This window comes from Perissodus microlepis, chromosome 11 (genome assembly GCF_051167445.1).
Source record: "Perissodus microlepis isolate ML-2025 ecotype Zambia chromosome 11, ASM5116744v1, whole genome shotgun sequence".
NCBI lineage: Eukaryota > Metazoa > Chordata > Actinopteri > Cichliformes > Cichlidae > Perissodus > Perissodus microlepis.
In genome coordinates this window covers 29,224,950-29,244,387 of record NC_140471.1, presented here as the reverse complement: position 1 = coordinate 29,244,387, position 19,438 = coordinate 29,224,950, and the positions used below count along the sequence as shown (strand labels likewise).

The window sequence follows — 19,438 nt, the reverse complement described above, 5'->3', positions numbered from 1 at the left end:
TGTTGCTGACCTGAACGCAGCACCCTGCTGCTATGTGCCAACAACATCCTGTCATGTCATTACAAAGGATTACAGAGCTGCCGTGTGAGAATGAACACCAGATAAAGGGATTGGAGGCTAGTCTCTGAACCAGTATTTGTGTCTGTAACCTGAAAACAACTTTTGGAACACCAGAATTTTACTGTGATTTTACACAACAAATGCCACATGACACTGGATATTTGCTGCTTGCATGTAAAATGGACAAAAAAGTGCATGAATCACAAACAGCACTGCCATTATTTAATATTTATTAGAGTAATGTGGTGGTTAACAAATTTGTTTTACATTTGAAAGACCCCTGATTTGATTCTGGGAGAAGACACAAACTTGTCCTCCAGGGGTTACAAGCTTGTGTACTCCCAATGCTTGTCTCAAGCCGGGGTAAATAGGAGGGCTCAGTCAGGAAATGGATCTGGCATAAAAATCTGTGTGATTAAAAAAAACAAACAAAAAAAAAAAACATCTGGATCCACTCGTTGTGGTCCTTTGGGAAATAAGGGAGGAGCCAAAAGTACCTTCTTCACAGCATGACACATAATATAAAGCACTTTGAGGCAACTGTTGTTGTGATTTGGCGCTATATAAATAAAATTGAATTGAATTGAATAACTGGTAGACTTTGCTCGCTTAGTAAATCAACAGGAGTTCTTATCAATCTAGTATCAGGCTGAACTGCACTGTTTTTAAAAAGACAAACAAAAACAAAAAAAAACACAGTTATTGCTTTATGTCTTCCTGTAAGTGCAGGAATAATGGGGAATGCATGACTACATTCCCCATCATTAACTGGAAAATGATTCATAGCTTCTCTAGACACAGGCTTGAATCCGGTCCAGTTAGGGGATCTTAAGCAATAAGCAAGTTTGGGAAACTTCTGATAAATATATCTAGACAGGATATCATTATCGAGATCATGTAGATACACAGTAAAATTCTCCAGAGTTTACTAGTTCACATCAGCATTAAAAATAATATCAATAAACCTGCAGATTATTATCTTTTTTTATTTAGTCTACTCGGTCAGAAAGTTTTTATGGATAGGGCTATAACTAACTAGGGCTGGGCTATATCATACCTTTCACGGTGATAACGGTATAATGTTGGGCAACGATAAGAAAATGAAACATCCTGATAGAATACGGGTTGTTTTCATAAGCACATGGCGGAAAAAGCATGGCGGCGACGGAGAATGAGAAGGGCGAAAGCGGATCGTTGAATGAAACAGATGAATCAGAATTGGCTTGTAAAAATGCTGCAACTTCAGTAGTGTGGAACTGGTTTGGCTTCCGTCCGTCAGATACACAACAAAGGACTATTTTTGGTAGAGCATGCTAGCGGGTCGTCGTTATTACCGTGTTCTTTTGAAAATACGGCACACTTAAAATCAATCCTTTGATTTTTCCGAAAATCGACAGTGCCCCTTATAATCCCGTTTGCCTTATGTATGAATTCTGGTTGTGTTTACTGACCTCGAAACGATTTTATGTGGTACACGGCGCTCGAAAATCTGTCAAATGTTTTAGTACGACTTTGCTAAGCTACGAACCTGCACCGCTTGATGGATTGTCGGAGCATTACGGCTATATTAGGCAGGCGCCTCGCGGAGTGATACGTACTGTGCTTCAACATAATATTACCGTATTGTGTGTGTATAACCTCTTTTTAAGTTTTGTGGATATTATACATGGTTATGCTGAGGATATGTCGGCCAATTTCCACTGGAAATGCCTTTTGGTTAAACTGTCAGCAAGCAATTTGCATTTGCACTGTTAAATTTTTATATAACTTTAATGCAGATAAAAAAAACAGCTGCTTGTTTAAGTGAAAATACATTGATGTTTTGGTTTTTTTTTTGCACTAATAAAGATGTGGAGTTGTAAAGTATTTTGTCTAGTGTCAATTATATCGTCAGTTATATCATTATCGCAAATTTTCAAATGTATATCGTGATAAATATTTTTGGTCATATCGCCCTGCTTTATAACTAACTGTACTTCACTTTCAATATAAAATCTTCACAGCCACTCTTCAATCCCACAGAAGGCAAAATTTTTCTCTAAGAATTATGGAATAAATATCAGTTAAACAACGTGTACCAGTTTTTCTCCCTCATTGTTTCACTTTGCTGTTATTTTCTTTCTTGAAAAGTTTCTCGAGTGTTCCTTGAGTCTTTAAATTTTAAATTTCAATGAGCTAAAGTACTTTTCTATTCTCTCGATAAAGTCTTTGTCTGAAACAAAACACTCTTTATAACAATATTCAGTAAAATCCAAATAAGGGACACTGTTTATTTCTAATGGGACAAAGACCACGTTGAGGAGAAAAACGTCCTGCCTCTTGTACCTCAGCATTTGTGTAAATTAATCTATTGTAAATTAGAGACAGCAGAAAGCATGTCATCCTCACTCCTAATCCTGTTCTTTATCACATCAAATTTGTGAAAGAAACTCTTGGCCAGTGTTTCCTCAAACCTACTGAGCTAACTAGAAACTAGTTCAGCCCTAACTCATCCTCCCAAGATTAATTACCACAGCTTTCCTTTTCAAAACACTTCCTATATATTAACACACTGTGTATTTGAGTATGATAAAGAGCTGTAATGCTTATTCTTATCGTTAACGTTAAAAAAAAACAGGATGGGAACATTCACTATCATGACCTCTATGCCAATGCTAATTACTCAAGCAATCATCTACATTGCCATAACGCATCCCAGCGTGACAGTATCGATCTTTAACCTATCCCAATATCTGATGTTGTCACCATAGTAAACATAATTCTCACTTGCTGAATTACTGTTAAAAGAGCTATATTGCACCTCCAAGAAGAACTGCCTCATGTCATATCTAAGAGCAAATTCTCACACTTCATGCAAATGATAGTGACACAGGGCTTCCCCTTAAGACTACTCAAACCAGAGAAGACTAATATTTCCATCCTACTCTAGTTCACTCGTGTGCAAGAACAGTGGAAACAGTTTACTGAGGTCATGACAACTGCCACCAGTCCTATAAACACACTGTTCTTCAGAGGCCATCAAGTGGGGAAAAAACCCACTTTTCTAAATGAGATACGTCCAGGGTTAAAATCACACTAATAACAGGCCAAAAACTCTTGACAAATAACAGGTCGGCTACTCTAAGACATCAGTTTCTGCCAAACAGTCAACACTCTTTTACCTGTAAATGTCACGCTAATAATCACCATTGTTTTAATGGGCCCAATCATGATTTAAAGTTTCTCTTCCCAAGGAAAAAATGCTCAAAAGAAGTTCCACGAGAACATTACACAAATATTTGTAGAACAAACTACAATAAAATTTCCCAGAGGCCACAAGCAATTATCACTAATTACATAATGAAGCTTAATAGTCTTCATCTTAGCCCCCAGAACTTAAAAAAGTGAATCATCTAAACAGTCATTTCCCATTCTGACTTTAGCTGTCTTCAAACATTGATCAGCAGAGTGATTAAATCCCTTCCCAAATGAAACCGTTTCCCTTTTAGGGTCACTGAGATCAGCAGATATTTAACTTCCAGGAGCCACAAAGAAACTTTCAGAGTAAAAGTTAAAACTGAGATATCCTTTACCACAGATTATAAAACTATGGTGTCACCATTTCAATATCATTAAGTTGTTTATTGCTTTATTACTGCGCAGTAACCTCTTAGGAAATGTTCTAAATTACATTCACACATTCCTTCAGAGAGTCTTTTTTTATTTACAAAAAAAGCAGATCCCAAAGCAAGCCCTTTACTAAAAATTAAATAACATCCATTTTAATAAACTCACCATTTCACCTCAATTTAAAATATCACACATTTAAAAACAAATCAACATGTGCTTCAATATTTCTTTTGTTTGTTACACAAGCAACTTTACTTTTCTACATTCACAAGGGTCTTTATTATTTATTATGTTCAACTGCTTGTTAATGAAAATGTCTAAACAGCCAATCATATGATAGCAACTCATGACGAGCTGCTGACAGCAACGCATGAAGACGGTCCAGACAGCAAGCTGAAATTTAAACCCAGCATCAGAATAGTGAGCAGCAGTTCTCGCTGAAAATACCCTGTGTATGTCAGAGGTCACAGGAAAAGAGTCAGGTTGCCCTGAACTGAAAGGAGGGCAACAGTAACTTCAACAGCCGCTTGCTGCGAGGCATGCAGTAGAGCATCTCTGAATACACAACACATTATTATAACACAGTATTCTTGTTGACCATCCACAGCATCCACAGTGTACCCGTCTTCTAATGGCTGCTTCCAGCAGGATAACATTCTCAGACCAATTTTTATAACATAACATTAAGTTCACTGTCCTCAAATAGCCTCCACAGTCTCCAGATCCCAATCCAGTAGAGCACTTTTGCAATGTGTTGGAACGGGAGATGTGCAGCTGAAGAACAACTGTTTGATACTATCGTATCAATGTGACCAAAATCTCTGAGGTATGTTTATGTAACCTTGTTGAAACTATGCAATGAAGATTTCAGGTAGTTTTGAGAGGAAAAGGGTGTCTATGCCAGTACTACTAGCAATAATAATAATAATAATAATAATAATAATAATAATAATAATGTTATTTTCTGTCAAACATTTTGTCTAAGTGACATTGGTGTCACTGAAAGAATACCACATGAAGATATAAAAAAAAAAAGCACAAAAATCTAACACAGAAAATACTCAAAAGATTTGGAAAAAAAAAATCCTTTAAAAAAGAAATTACAGTTTAAAAAAAAAAAACTAAGTTAAGCTGTCAAACTCATTTGAGTACTGAAAGACTGAACACTGCACATGTTTCAGTTACACAAAAGGGAAAAATAATCAGAAAAATATATAATGGTATCAACTATTGACTGGATTTCACAATGGGTGCATCCCTATTAAGCTTGTTGACAGGGAATTACAAACATCGGAATTGGGCCACTTCAGTGAGTTCTACTCTGGGATGCCAAAGTACATACTCTCTGGATATCTTATCACTATAAAAACTTTACTACAGAGCAAGCACGGGGAAGTTCAGGGTGTAACAGAGTGGTAGTATCACTGTTTTGTTTTGCTGAGATCTTTGCTTTGCCTGGGAAAGCCTCAACACGGGAAGGAAATCGTTTCATCGCACCTCCCTTCTGTCATTACAGTCAGCAGCAATGTAAGTTTAATCTGTCACACATACAGGTTCAAACAGATTTAATGCACAACCAGGCAATCTAGCAAGCTGTTGCGTCAAATACATGCTGAAACGTGCTGCGGATTCCCAACAAGAGCCACTGGCTAAAATTTATCAAAAGGCTAGCACTCACATTGATTGTTTGTGTTCTTTCTTGCACTTAAGTCTTTAGAATAGAAAACCAGTGCTGCAGACCAAAACGTCACACTTTTAGAATCAAGTTTTTGTGACATGACAGAAATCATAAAGATGTTTTAAATTCCTGGACCACAGATGGGTACATTAGATAAAATGTAACTGGACAATCAAGCAAAACACTGTCTACTGTGAAGCATAGAGTAAAACTCAAAAACCCTCAGTAAACATACACATCACTTGAAATACACAGTAGGCATAGAATGCAAAGGAAGAGAGGGGCAAAAAGGCACCTAAAAGTTATCCCTGCCCATGTTTGCTTTAGATTTTGCGCAAGACTTAAGTCATCCACACCCATATACTGTGGAACATAGTCATCCTAGTCATTTAATTTCCATAGGTTATCCATAAAGACATTTTGTGAATATTTAAGTTTTAAAAAAAAATATATATATATATATATATATATCACCTTTGATCATTTAAAGTCCATATTTTAAAAGGTCAAAATCTGTTGTTTAAAATATCAGTCTGTGAGATACCTTAATAGTCAACTATAACCGGCATATTTATTTCTTGGTAAGATATGGTTAGGCATTTGGTTTCCTGTTTTGTAACTGTGTTATGAACTTTTTATAACACGTAGGATTGGGCTCTATCTTTTCCAACAGACATATGTGATACTGCGTTGCCTTTAGGCACATTATACATATAAAAACAGTTAAACTAACTATAAAGAAGTTTTAAAAGGATAAAGAACCAGGTACTTAATATAATCCAATATCGTTTTACCCACCTTTCATCCAATTCTATCCACTAATTACATTTGGATTGTTCTTTCTCATATGTAAACAAAGTGGACAATGATTTTTTGCTCTCTGGCTAATTTAAGTGCTTAATAAACTGTTAACTTTTAATGTTTTTCCTGTCACTCACTGAATGTCAGAAGGCCAGCACAGCTCAACTGTTAGAGCTGTGCCACATAATTAGTATTATCATGGGTTGGTAGCACTACAATAATTCAGTGCAACATTAGAAGCACAATGCAAACATGTAACTTTGGAGGCTAAACAGAAGAAACTTTAATCAAACTTCATTTTGTTTTGGGGTTTTCTTTGGGGGGGGGAGGGGCAAAGAAGCAGAACTTTAACTTGGCTGGCTTAGTGCATGTGTATACTGGTCTAAAACACACTTAGTGGCACAGTTTGAATATACGTTTCTAGTGTTGACATGTTAAAAATGATACTGGCAGAACAGAGCTTTTGAGGAATGTGCTTTTAACAGTCCTCCATCTGTTCATCTCATTCCGTGGAACTCATATGTGCAGCAGATCAACCTTTGAGCTTTTCCAGTGTAAATAAACCCAACAGGTACTAGCAAGTTGTGACCCAAGTGTTGGCTTGGCTGTACGGTTTCCATTTCTTTATGGTTAATTCAGGGTGTTTCTATATGCACCATGAAAAGAATTTGTTATATCTCTTCCCCCAAATCTCTCCGGCCCATTCACTCCCACTCTATCCAAATAACAGAGAAAACAACTGGAGGCTGCCAATTCAATCCTAAGGGTAAAGTAAAACTGGAAAGAAGCTACTACCACAGTCCTGGATATTATAATATAAACTTTTACAAATATCTGTGTTTTGTAATGGCTATAATTAAGAATGGTACTGTTCTTTTTAGTAGTATTAGCATTAAATACTAATACTACTAATACTAGTAAATAGTATTTATCTATTTGTTACTTAACAGCAAGTAATTATTTTATTTTCTAGTATCTACTGTGTACAACTGAACAACTATGCATAACAAAACACCAGTGGTGTTTGAATCACAAGTCTTATCACTATATCTACCTCTGATTTTAGTACCCTGAAGGTGAAACTAAACTAAACCCATCCTCCATCCTAAACACACACAGCCTACTCTACTGATTTTAGCTGTCACTAACTGTTCATGTTTGCAATACTGTCCATATCCGACTAACTTCTCTGTGCTAAAGTGAGGACAAGCAAAATTAATTTTTCATTTAATCTATTATTAAACTCAATTGGCTTCTCTCGAAATGTAAAAGAACCCACCCACCATTTTAATCACACTCTAGATCTTGTTCTAACCTATGGAATAGAAACTGAACATTTAACAGTATTTCTGAAAACCCTCTTTTGTCTGATCATTTCCTAATAACATCTAAATTTACAATAATATATTATACAGCAGTGGGGAATATATTCCATCACAGTAGATGTATTTATGAAAGTGCTATAACAAAGTTTAGGGATATAATTCATCCACTGTTATCTTCTTTTCTGCCTTGTGCTACCACAGAGCAGAGCAGCTACCTGAATGCTACATCCACAGGAGGTCGATTATCTTGTTAATAATTTTACTTCTTCACTATGTATGAAAAAGAAAGCTTCAAATCAGAAGTACTTGACTCCCTCGTATAACTCTCAAATGCACACCTTAAAGGAGATAACTTGTAAGCTGAAGAGGAAATGGCGTCTCACTATTTTATAAGATCGTCATTTACGTGGAAAAAAGAGTTTGCTGCTTTAAAAAAAGCCTTCTGTAAAGCTCAAACATCTTACTATAAAATAAAACAAATAAAATTTTAATCAATAGAGAAAAACTTTACTCATAATCATCTCACAGACGTAACATTATGTACAGTTACCACTGATATTTATTTAGAGTTTTTTTCTACAATTGATCTTTCTGAGTGTTAGGTTTTGTATTGTTGATTGTCATTTATGCTTAGAAATATCTACTTATATATGCTTAGAGTTTTATAATTAGCTTTAGATTGGTAGAGGTTCGATCCTTAATAGTCTGCAAACTTTGTGTGCATTCCACTCTGGGAGCATGGGAAGAGGTCGTACCTTGTCTTATTGTTTTATGGTAGGAAAAACGTGGCTATATCTGTTTTAGGCTAAGTGCCTTTTGTTTAGATGAACTGCTAGACTTCCAGACCAGCAGGTTTAGGGAAGTCATTTATGGTGTCACACTCTGACCCCACACACACACACACAGGCAAGGTACTCTTTGTTTGTATGTAGACGTCATATGTTAATGACCCTATACATATTCATGTAACCACAATAAAAGGAGTGCTATGGGGAACCTGGCTGAGAGTCTGACGGGGGTCAAGTGGTGGAACGACACTTGGCTCCAGGCAGGTCTCCCTCATGCATGAGTAACATGAAAAACTTTGCCTACTTGGTGTTCAATGCTTTTGCTGTGTAATTATATTGTCTTCAACGTTCCAGCGAATAGGTTCAAGCTACAAACCTATCACTGAGTAACTAGGGTAATTACTTCCTCCAAACCACCATGTGTCTCTTAGACTCCATTCCAACAAGACTTCTCAAAGAAGTCCTACCATTAATTAATGCTTCAATCTTAAATATGATCAGCCTATCTCAATTAAGCTGTGTACCACAGGCCTTCAAGCTGGCAGTAGTTAAACTGTTATTTAAAAAGCCATCACTGATCCAGCTGTCTTAGGTAATTATTGGCCAATCTCAAAAAATCTTTAAAGTCTAGTTGTCAAACAGCTAACAGATCATCTGCAGAAAAATGGCTTATTTGAACATTTCCAGTCAGGTTTCAGAGCTCATCACAGTATAGAAACAGCTTTAGTGAAGGTCGCAAATAATCGTCTTATGGCCTCTGACAGTGGACTTACCTCTGTTACCTAGACCTCAGTGCAGCATTTGATACTGCTGACCATAATATTTCATTACAGCGATTACAGTATGCTGTAGGCATTAAAGGTACTGCGGTGTAGTGGTTTGAATCGTATCTACCTAATAGACTCCAATTTGTTTATATAAATGGAGAGTCCTCTTCACACACTAAGGTTAATTATGGAGTTCCACAGGGTTCCCTCTTCTAGAGAACCAGCTTCAAATTTGGATTCAGGGGACAGACACCCTCTCTACTTTTAAGATTAGGCTTAAAACTTTCCTTTTTGCTAGAGCATATAGTTAGGCCTGGATCAGGTTGCCCTGAATCCTCCCTTAGTTCTGCAGCAATAGGCCAGGATGCTGGGGGATTCCCATAAAGCATTCCCTGTTTCTTCTTCAGTCACCTTTCTCAATCATGTGTCTATTCACCTCTCTGCATTTAATCATTACTTATTATTCATCTCTGGCTTTTTTTCACAGCATGTCTTTTGTCCTGTCTTCCTTCTCTCACCCCAACTGGTCACAGCAAATGGCCGCCCCTCCCTGAGCCTGGTTCTGCTGGAGGTTTCTTCCTGTTAAAAGGGAGTTTTTCCTTCCCACTGTCGCCAAAGCACTTGTTTATAAGGGGTCACATGATTGTTGAGGTTTACTCTGTTTTCTTAGTACTATTGTAAGTAGTGCCTTGAGGAAACTTTTGTTGCGATTTGGTGCTGTATGAATAAAAATGAAAGAAATTGAATTGAATTAATGCTGTTAACTATCTGATTTATTACAGTACTTTGAGGTACTCAAGTTCTTAATGTGTTTTATTAGCTGAAGGATCCCCTTAATTTCAGAGAGCTCTAAAGTGTACTTATAGACAAATGTGCTACTTTAGCAGAAGATTAATATAGTCATCTTGTTTTTCTTGGAAAAACAAAGGTGTGAAAAAAGTTTCGATGTTAAGGCACCTCTAAAAAACATGAGGTTACTATTTTTTAGTATGCAGCATATAAACAGACAAATATGTACATTGTGAAATTATTATTGTAAATCTAGCTGTCTTGAATGTCTTGAGTTGGGCTTTGGAGCTTTGTAGTAATCTATAGTGGCAGCTGCAGCAAAGACTCACAACAAAAATCACCACACAGGTTCGAGACATTGTTTCATGAGGAACTGCAACAGAAATCACAGCACAGTAATTGTCTTTGAAAGAAATTTACAAGGAGGAAAAGCTCTAATACTTTTTCCCTCCCACTGTGCACCACGCTTACTGTCACACTCTGAAGCCTCGCTGCTCACTCAATCAATGAACACAGCAGAGAGTAAGAGCTGTCCCTATGCCAGGAAAACAAGATGTTGTTGTGAAGCACTTGGATACTCTACACAGTTTTTTTCCTTCTGTGCAAACAATGAAAAAATTTCTGGTATGGCAGTATGAAATCTACCAGCAAGTTTGAGCCAGCAACAATGAGGTGAATTGAAGTATAACTACTGCTGTGACTGATGTCAGTTGGACACGAAGAGAAGGTATATAGTTACATGTTTTTTTAAAAATTAAAAATAAAACATGAATCCCCTAAACAGAAACCAGATATCTACACAACAAATGAATATCTGATAACATGCTGGATGACATCATGACAATGATACCCTATAGAATAGTTACCTAAGAAATGGAAATATTCAAATGATCAATTTGACAACTGAAAATTATCCCAACAACAAAATAATTTCTCGTACAAAATTTCTGATAATATATAAATTATTTATTAATTTCTCTCTCTCTCTCTCTCTCTCTTAGGTCAAATACAAACTTGATGACAGACAACAAAAACAAACACATTGAGATGCACCGGTGATAAGATTAAAAAAAACGTAAAAACAGTTAAGTAAGATTAATGGGTTAGTAAAATGCCAATCACCCCTGTTAAGTGAGCGTTCACTTGAAGCACAGCGCCTGGGTTTCCGGAGAAACTAATCTTCATTGTGATACTCATTATTTCTGACTGTGATTGTAGGTTATGTCAAGCAGGTTAATACAAGAAAGCCTGGCTTTGTTTTACACCCCTGAGCATCTGTAGGAAGGAAAAATGATATTCTGAGAAATATAAAGATTATAACCATGTTACTTCATGTCACTGCACAGGCTGAGTATATTCAGTAGACTGTTTGCCTAACACTAAAAAGCTTTCCAGTGTAGGATAATAATACTTTAAATCTAACAAGAATAAGCACTGACATGAAATCTGAAATAAACTGGACATGGTTCATGAGCACAAATGACACAGACAAGCCAAATTAGAGTAACAAAAGTAAAACATGCTCTGCTGGGGCCACATTAAAAAAAAAAACCCGAAGTGAAACTGTGACTTACTATGGAAGACCTTTAAGTGTTGAGTAATGGTGTGGCCTGATATGAAAATGAGAAGTACTAATGTTGAAAGTAGATGCTTACAGGACATGCTCTTCTTCTTAGTTTTGTACCGTTACTTTAGTCCCCTATTAGTCTCATAAAAAAGCTGTTGTATGTGACTTATGCAAATATTTAATGCTTTTTATAATTGAAACGATATTCAAAGTACTGACCTACATGATCAAAAGGCTTGTTCAATGTCCAAAAACAGAAAGACAGCATGATTTATTCAATTGTACAACACTTCTATTGAATTGTCACCTGTAAGTGCATTAAGTCTAATCTCCTGTATTCTAGAATGAGTTCAAATAAACTACTGAGGTGCAGCATTTTCCCCACACAGAGTATATTTTACAATTCACTTTTTCACCTGTCTGAAACAAAAGCTGGAGAGATTTACTATTGGACAATGCACTCAATTTAGCACAGGACTTTCAAGTCTAGTGTTTCCCTATGAGCAAACTTGTCAGATTACTCTTGGTGTGACAGTCTTTGATGATTCAGCTGTCTCCAGTTTTCTTTAATAATTTATACAATATAATAAATGCAGCATCAAGTTAGCTTTCCTGTTAGCCAAATATAGCTTACTAATGTTGGGTTGCTAGTGATAATTTTAAAAATTGCTGAATGTTAGGACAACGTGACGGGTCAGTTGATCCTGGACCATCACTGTTATGATAATACAGAACACCACCAACACGGGGATATCACATTGCGCACTGCAATCCAGGCGGTGGAGCTGGAGAAAAGATGGGTGTGCCTCCACACATGCTTACATATGCACCTTCTTCCTTGCTTTCACCAAAAAGACACTATTTTTGTGGGACACACTCTCGTAACAAATGTTACAAGAGGCCTATAAATAATTTAAAAAACATGCACCACTAGAATAATTATGCATAGTTCTTATTACTATTGAATGCTGTGTCATCTACTAGTTGAAACAAGGTGCTACTAAGTACAAACATCTACTCTAAAACAGGACTAAATTTGAAAGTCCACTCACAATTAAGCTGCTCTGTTCAACCTTATATTAGCACACTCTAGCTAATGTTAGCTATACAGCAGAGAGAGACTAAAAGAAGTAGGATACACAGTGTCCATTCATTTTTTAATGGCTTCATATCTTGTATCAATAGATAATGACTTGATAACAAACACAAATAGTTCTCAGATCACTGTAGAGCATCTTTGTTCAGTTTCACCCTCTTATGAATGTTATCTCTAAAATAATATCCATATCCTGAGTCACAACAATCCCTTAAACTGAGGCTTCTAGGAGACAATGCCTAGAGAGGCAGTTGGAGAGCTGCCTAAGTTCACAATAATGAGTTCTGTGTATGCTTACATAATATCTATGACCCAAAAGCTCGGGTTTCAGACAGTTGTGATGTCATGATTTAATGAGAGCAGATATATAGACAAATAACTCTAGCGCTGAGCATAGAACCCCCTCCTCTAAAGAAAGTTTCACAGAATTTGGCCTATTAGTTTTTGCAGAATTTTACAGGAGGACAAAAAGCCAAGGAGCTGTAATTAAAAAGCTTGGTTCTGTCTTGGCAGAGGAACTATTCCCAGCAACTTTTCAACTTATAGCATATTTGTTATTCGATTTCAACAAAACTCACATTTCACACATTATACAACTCAAACTAAACCACTTACAAGAAGCAGTCTAACATATTACTAATATTAGGAACAAGTGTAACATGAAACAAGGCACAAATGCAGAGTCAGATTACAGAAGTCTAAAAAGCATGATTAATCTAAGCCCTCCTAAATATGCAATTAAACATCCTCCATAACTAAAGAATATTAGGGTTGTGCTGGTGATTGCCAACAGTCTGCCAGTCATGACAATATTTAGGGTTTTTTTTTCTTCCCACTAATGCATAATAGCAATTTTACCTTCTTTAAATTCATATTAAATTTAACTTCCCTCACTATCCCGCCATATCACCATCCCTGCATATATCACACACAACAAGCGTGAGACTGTGCATACAGAAACCTCTGGATTCCTTAAAGTGAACAGGAATGTGGCGAGCAGCTACAATGGCCTAGCGTAAACAAAACCACACAGACAGTATTTTTGTCTCTTTTAATTTAAAGCTTGCTAATTTATCTCATTTCTTCATTTTTGTTTTTGTTTTAGTGGGATAAATAGAGAGACCATGGTGCAGAAAAGATGAGGTAGGTGCACCAATTTTACACATTAACAGCCTGAAAGACAAAACGTTATGATGAAATGTTAGGACTTAACATGCTGGCTGTGCACTTCTGTCTGCAAATCACATAAATGGCGCGCTTCCCTACTATCTTTGCACCATTTTGTCTGTGTGCTACAAAGTATACAGGAGGAAAGTGCTTAAAAATGTATATTTTTAAAACTGTGCTTTGCATGTGCAGATTTCTACAGATTCCAAAGGATACTCATCCTCACAAACAGTAAACGAAGCACTCACTGTTTAGATAATCTGTTTTTGTTTATCTGTGACCTCCTTGATGTGTCAGTCAGGAAATGACCCACTGTCCTTATCTGCATCCATTTATAACTGACACGTTGGATTATGTGCAGGATATTGGATTACACAGAGCCAGATCTGACTACTTCCAAAGTGAGATGAGGGGTAAAGAGGTTCCTGGTTCCTCGGGTAGTTGAGTGTACTGTACATTGCCCAGGAGTTCTGGAAGAACTAGTTTGAACCACATTCAAACACGAAAAGGAAGAAGATATCTTGGCTGACTGATTTGCTACTAGCAATCTTAGAAGATCATCCAAAAGCTGCAGCGTTGGATAAATCACAATAAATGGATGATTACCTCCTAAGAGGAGGGTGCTGCAATTTACCAGGTGCATTGTTTGGGGAATAGAAACGGAAAGTCACAATTTCTCTTCCAGGGAGTCATTAATCAGGTCCCATTTTTCTCATTACATAAAGACTGATGGTAATTTCCCACCCAGCGTTCTACTTTCAGCCATCTAAGGAAGTAGTCAGTAACAGACTCCCAAAATCACATGACACTTCAGAAGCATGCCGGGTTCTTTTATTTCCCTAGTTTTGGTATTAAAGCTGAATAAGCTGCCCAGTTTCAAAAGGTTAGGTACAAGTTAAGAGTTTCTTGTACAGAGACTCTATTTAGAAGATTACTACTGGATTACTAGTTGATAATCTCCTCACTCTTATAGTGAAAGTGCTGCTTATAGATCAGTCCAGTATATTCATGTCTTGTTCTTTCCCTACAGCTGGTCTTCTGTACAGGTTGCTTGTGTGATGCTCAACATTCACCTGCTTGTGTCTCTTGTCCCATGGTCCAATAGATCCCAAATGCCTTAAATGTGTGTCATGGTAGGTACGTATTTTTATAATGTCTATGGTTTCAAGGGGGCTGCAGGTGGAGAAATACTTCATGTTCTAAACCTAAGGACTGTGATTCATTGGAGAGGCAGCTGACTATAAAGATTTAGGGTTAATTACTATTTTTAACCTATTTTTTGGACAAGCTCTTAAGGAACTTTTATATACTTGACACAATATAGTTGGCATTTTAAATATTTAGAAGGGAGAATGTTAAAAACTGTATTTTTGGGGCAGTGAGTGTCTAAATTTTATCCTAGAAATATAACCTAAATCTATGGAAATACAAAAATCTCTTCAAAGTGAAGATCTGTTGCTTTCTTCTACTTTACATCAGTCTACATTGTAGGCCCTTAGGCTTTTGGGTGCCATTTGGATAAAGCATGACAAGTGAAAATATACCTTGGGCTCATTTAATGTATGAAATACTACTGAACTTAAAAAAGAAGACCATATTAAATTATGAAAGGCCTGACACTTAGCTGTTGGTGACATTTCAGTTTTATTATGAAAAAAAGATCTCACACATTTATCACCAATAATTAGGCAAAGAGGCAGTCAACTCTAGAACCGTGAAACACAGCTTTAAGCAAAAATGTAACTTTATCCAAATGCAACCATTAGACTACAAGACATGTCATGTTGGAACATAAGATAACTACCAACCTACGCAGCTATAAGGGTTAATGAAACGTCTGATTAAAAGAAAGCACATTTTTATAACAGGATCTTCTCTCGCCCACAATTTCCTTTAACCTTTTGTTCCCACAGAGATACTCAGTCTATCAATGCAATACAGCAGAGTTTTTCCTATAGTAGAACAGGATTATTAGAGTGTGAGGGTGCTTTTTTGTTTAACCTTCTTCCTACAGAAATTCCAAAAGTGATCTCTACAAAAACGCTCCATATAGGTAAGTTTATTAAGCCCAGCTGTTCCTGTCACTGCAAAGTAGTTCAGAAAGCATCCTTATCAATATGTAAATCTCTTCCTGCTCTTTACACTCAGACATAACAGATGTTTGCTTACAGACTGTATTTGTTTCCCCAGGCCTATTTAGTTACATTTAGAGAATCACTGTTTTATTTCAAGTTACAGTTGAACAATTGTAGCTAAATACTTTTTTTTAATAAAAATTAATATATGTCCAAAAAAACAAAAAAAATTGTTAACCATGACATAGTACAATATTCAGAAGTCTTTACATTACAAGAAATTCCTAGTGAGTACTTTGCTTAAGAGTTGAAAGATTTGTTAATTACTAAATTTAAACCACCAGCTGTTCCAGCATTATTTTTGTAAGTGTTTTGTAAGACAAATGAGAAAAGGTAAAGACAGTGGGGTGGTTTAATACTACTTAATAATACTTTCTTTAAAAATTTAAACAATAGCCTTTGCCAAAGGTAAATGTAACCTGTTTGCTAACAGGGCGATGACAGCCACCGAAGTCAACACTGACAGCTATCTAGTCACAATGTAGCACCCACAATGCAAGAGGGAACAAGGAGATACTCTTTACCCTTTTGTTCAAGTGTACATGTGGGAGTTTGATCAACTAGGCTAAAGGATTTTGAGAAGGTATTTGAATGCATGTCTTGGTGTGTCACGTACATCCCTTGGGTGCTTCAGAATTAAGAAGTACCAGGCGTGTTGTTACAGGCTAATCAGTCCATGCAGATGCAAAGTGAGAGCTTAGTCAGCATTGGCAGCTACATCAAGTGATTACCACTGTCTCACACTGGAGTGATTTGTCGAAGCACCAGTATTGCAGCCATATCCAAATCCGGAGTGCCCACCCCAACATGGGAACAAGTTTCTGCCTCAAATGGAGGCCTATTCCAACGCAGTTTTGTTCACTAGTGAGAGGAGAATGGAGTGAGAGCTTGACAGACACAGTGGTAGTGTTACAAACATTGTACCACTCAATTGTGATGAAAAGAGAGCTAAGTGTTAAGGCACAGCTGTCAACATCTGGGAAGTGATAGGAAGAATGAGTCTGTGGGTATAAACAGTGGAAATTAATTTCCTCCATAGGGTCTCTGGGCTCCCCCTTACAGGAGGGGTGAGGGGCCTACAACCACTGCTCCTCTATATCAAAAGGAGCCAGCTGAGGTTACTAGGATGCCTCCTAGATAACTCCTATGTGTGGTGCTTTGGGAACATCCGAGTGGGAGGAGACCCAAGGACAAGTCTAGTACATCCTGTAGAGATTATGTCATTCAGCTGGTTTGGGAACGTCTCCATGTCACACCAGAAGAGCTACGGGCAGTTGATGTGGATAGTGAGGTCTGGTTATCTCTGCCGCCCCTCCGATTCGTACCCAGATAAGCAGCAGAAAGTGGATGTCATTTATTTAATTATTTTGTTTGAGTTATTCTAATTATTTGGGGTGGCTTAAACTGTAAAGTGGACAAAGAAGAAAAACTTAAAACCACGAATTAGGGATTTTATAATTAAAAATAATACAAATCTTCTTCTAACTGAAAATTAATCAGTTGCAGGAGAGAACGCGAATACTGGCCAGGGAAGACACGTGATCGTCCTCTAACCTTAAGTTCAAAGACTCCGTGTAGTGGAAGAAGAAGTCAAGTGAAAATAATGGGCAACCTGACTAAGGCAGAGGCAAGGCGTTGCAGACTTCCCATTTTGAGGTAGACAGGTTTCACCAGCAATCAGATTCGCACATTCGCTTCCACAAAAGCTGTAATAACAGAGCCTGGACCTCTAACTGATTGTAGGTTACCTGCACAGTGAGGAAAAGGTGGGTGAAGTTAGTCCAAATAAATATTAAACTTTACACTAGGTGGAAAAGTCAGTTTCTTTAACCACGCATCAGGCTAATATTACCCTACGCTGATAAATGGTCCTTTTTCAGCTTGTCCTGACTTGCTAAAAATAAATAAACCGCAATGACTTTTCCTCGCAGTCCTCAAAAAGCCACCACTGGTGGGGCAAACTAAAACCGTCACGCTCAGTTTATTCTTTCTTTACATTGAAACACCTTAAACACGATACGACTAAAAGTTTCTGTGACTTTTCAAGTTATTGCCCCGTAAGTTTTCCAAGCTGGTGTCAGTTGGCAGCGTTAGCCAGCTAGCTCCCAAGTTAGCTTCCCAAACAATGTTCACCTGTTACTGCTTGTGTCAAACAAAAATCAACTCCGCTTTTTCGACTTTAAGACTACAAAAAAACTTATCGATTTTAACTCCCTGTGTGGAACTCCGGGGAAAGAAAGATAGCTGCTCAACTGCGCTAAGCTACCGCCTGTTAGCATGAATGGGAAAAAGTAGAAGCAAACCACAGAGCAAGCCGTAGCTCCCCTTAGCAAAGAGTGACAGGACACCGACGGAGACAAGTTTAAAAACGTGGAAAAACTACATACCCGACGGCAGCTCCTGTTGTCCGGCAACTTTTGCTGTTACTTGAAGCTCGGTTGTAATCCAAATAGAGTGATTAAAGCAGTGCCTCCCCCACCGAAACTACCCACCGCGTCCGCAGACAGCTACAGCAGCTGGAAACTCCGCCGCTGCCCAGAAAATACAACAACAACATGGCAGCGCCGCGCCGCGTTCAGGGCGCGCTGGACAGCCGGTAAATACAAAACTAACATGCGGTCTCTGACCTGCAAACATGTAAGAAGCTTCAAACAAAGCTGAAATGTGAATGACATCTTTTATTCTGGCACAACTTTAATGCCAAAATGCCCATCATCATTAGCGGAATCCAGGTTTATAACTTCACATGTTTTGTCTCGTCCAGCAAACAACTGACAATTATTTAAATAATAAGTTTTTACACTTATATTACTTAGTAAAGTAACCCCCAAAACCACAGGGTGCAAGACAGGAATCAGTGAAACAATCGAACAAAAGATGAGATGTAACTAAGAAAAGAGATGAAATATGAATCAGGTTAAAGCAAGGATATAAAACTTCAATTCCCTTCAGTTCAATTCAATTTTATTTATACAGCGCCAAATCACAACAACAGTTGCCTCAAGACGCTTTATGTTGTAAGGTAGACCCTACAATTATACATACAGAGAAAAATCCAACAATCATATGACCCTCTCTGAGCAAGCACTTTAGCGACAGTGGGATCTTGAAAATTGTTATTTGTATGTCCAAACCCAATGACTACTTAGGTGCTTCCCCCAGAGCTTTTAGCTGTTTGCTCGTATGATATTTTAGGCTAACACAAGCTTGATGGTCTAAAATATCTCTGGAGAAAGCTCCTAAGCTCACATGTCAACTATTTATCACTGTCATCTTAAAATAAATTCATCAGTCATGGCGGAAAGCTGCAGGGGAAAAAGCAATGAGAAAGATGGGTAACAAAGTGTTTACTTCAATGTTTTGAACTTTAAGTTCTACTAACTGAGTCTGAATTTATTTTACTAGCACTAATTAACTTCCGGCTAAAAAAGATGAATTCTAATAAATAATTCCAAAGGTTATGCGTCTGAGTTTGTGTTGCTGAGTGCAATGTTTACAAAGACTTGGACCTTTGGAGATAATTTTTCCCTACAAACAGACAAAATATGAATGGAATGAGCAAGTTCAGATCAGCAAGTGCAAAGCTGATTTTGGTTTTTATTCTAGTGGAGTTTGCATCAGTAAGATGGATTTTGTTGGGGCTGATGTTAGGAGGT

General features: G+C 37.4%; 1 protein-coding gene across 1 annotated transcript in view; it reads right to left on the bottom strand.

Annotated features, from left to right (window-relative positions):
- plekhf2 (pleckstrin homology domain containing, family F (with FYVE domain) member 2) overlaps positions 1-18,346 on the bottom strand; it is a 41,854-nt gene extending 23,508 nt beyond the window's left edge. Inside the window, exon 1 of the mRNA XM_084943927.1 lies at positions 18,170-18,346. The gene's annotated coding sequence lies outside the window, so the exon portion shown is untranslated. The remainder of the gene's footprint in view (positions 1-18,169) is intronic.
- Positions 18,347-19,438: the final 1,092 nt, after the last annotated feature.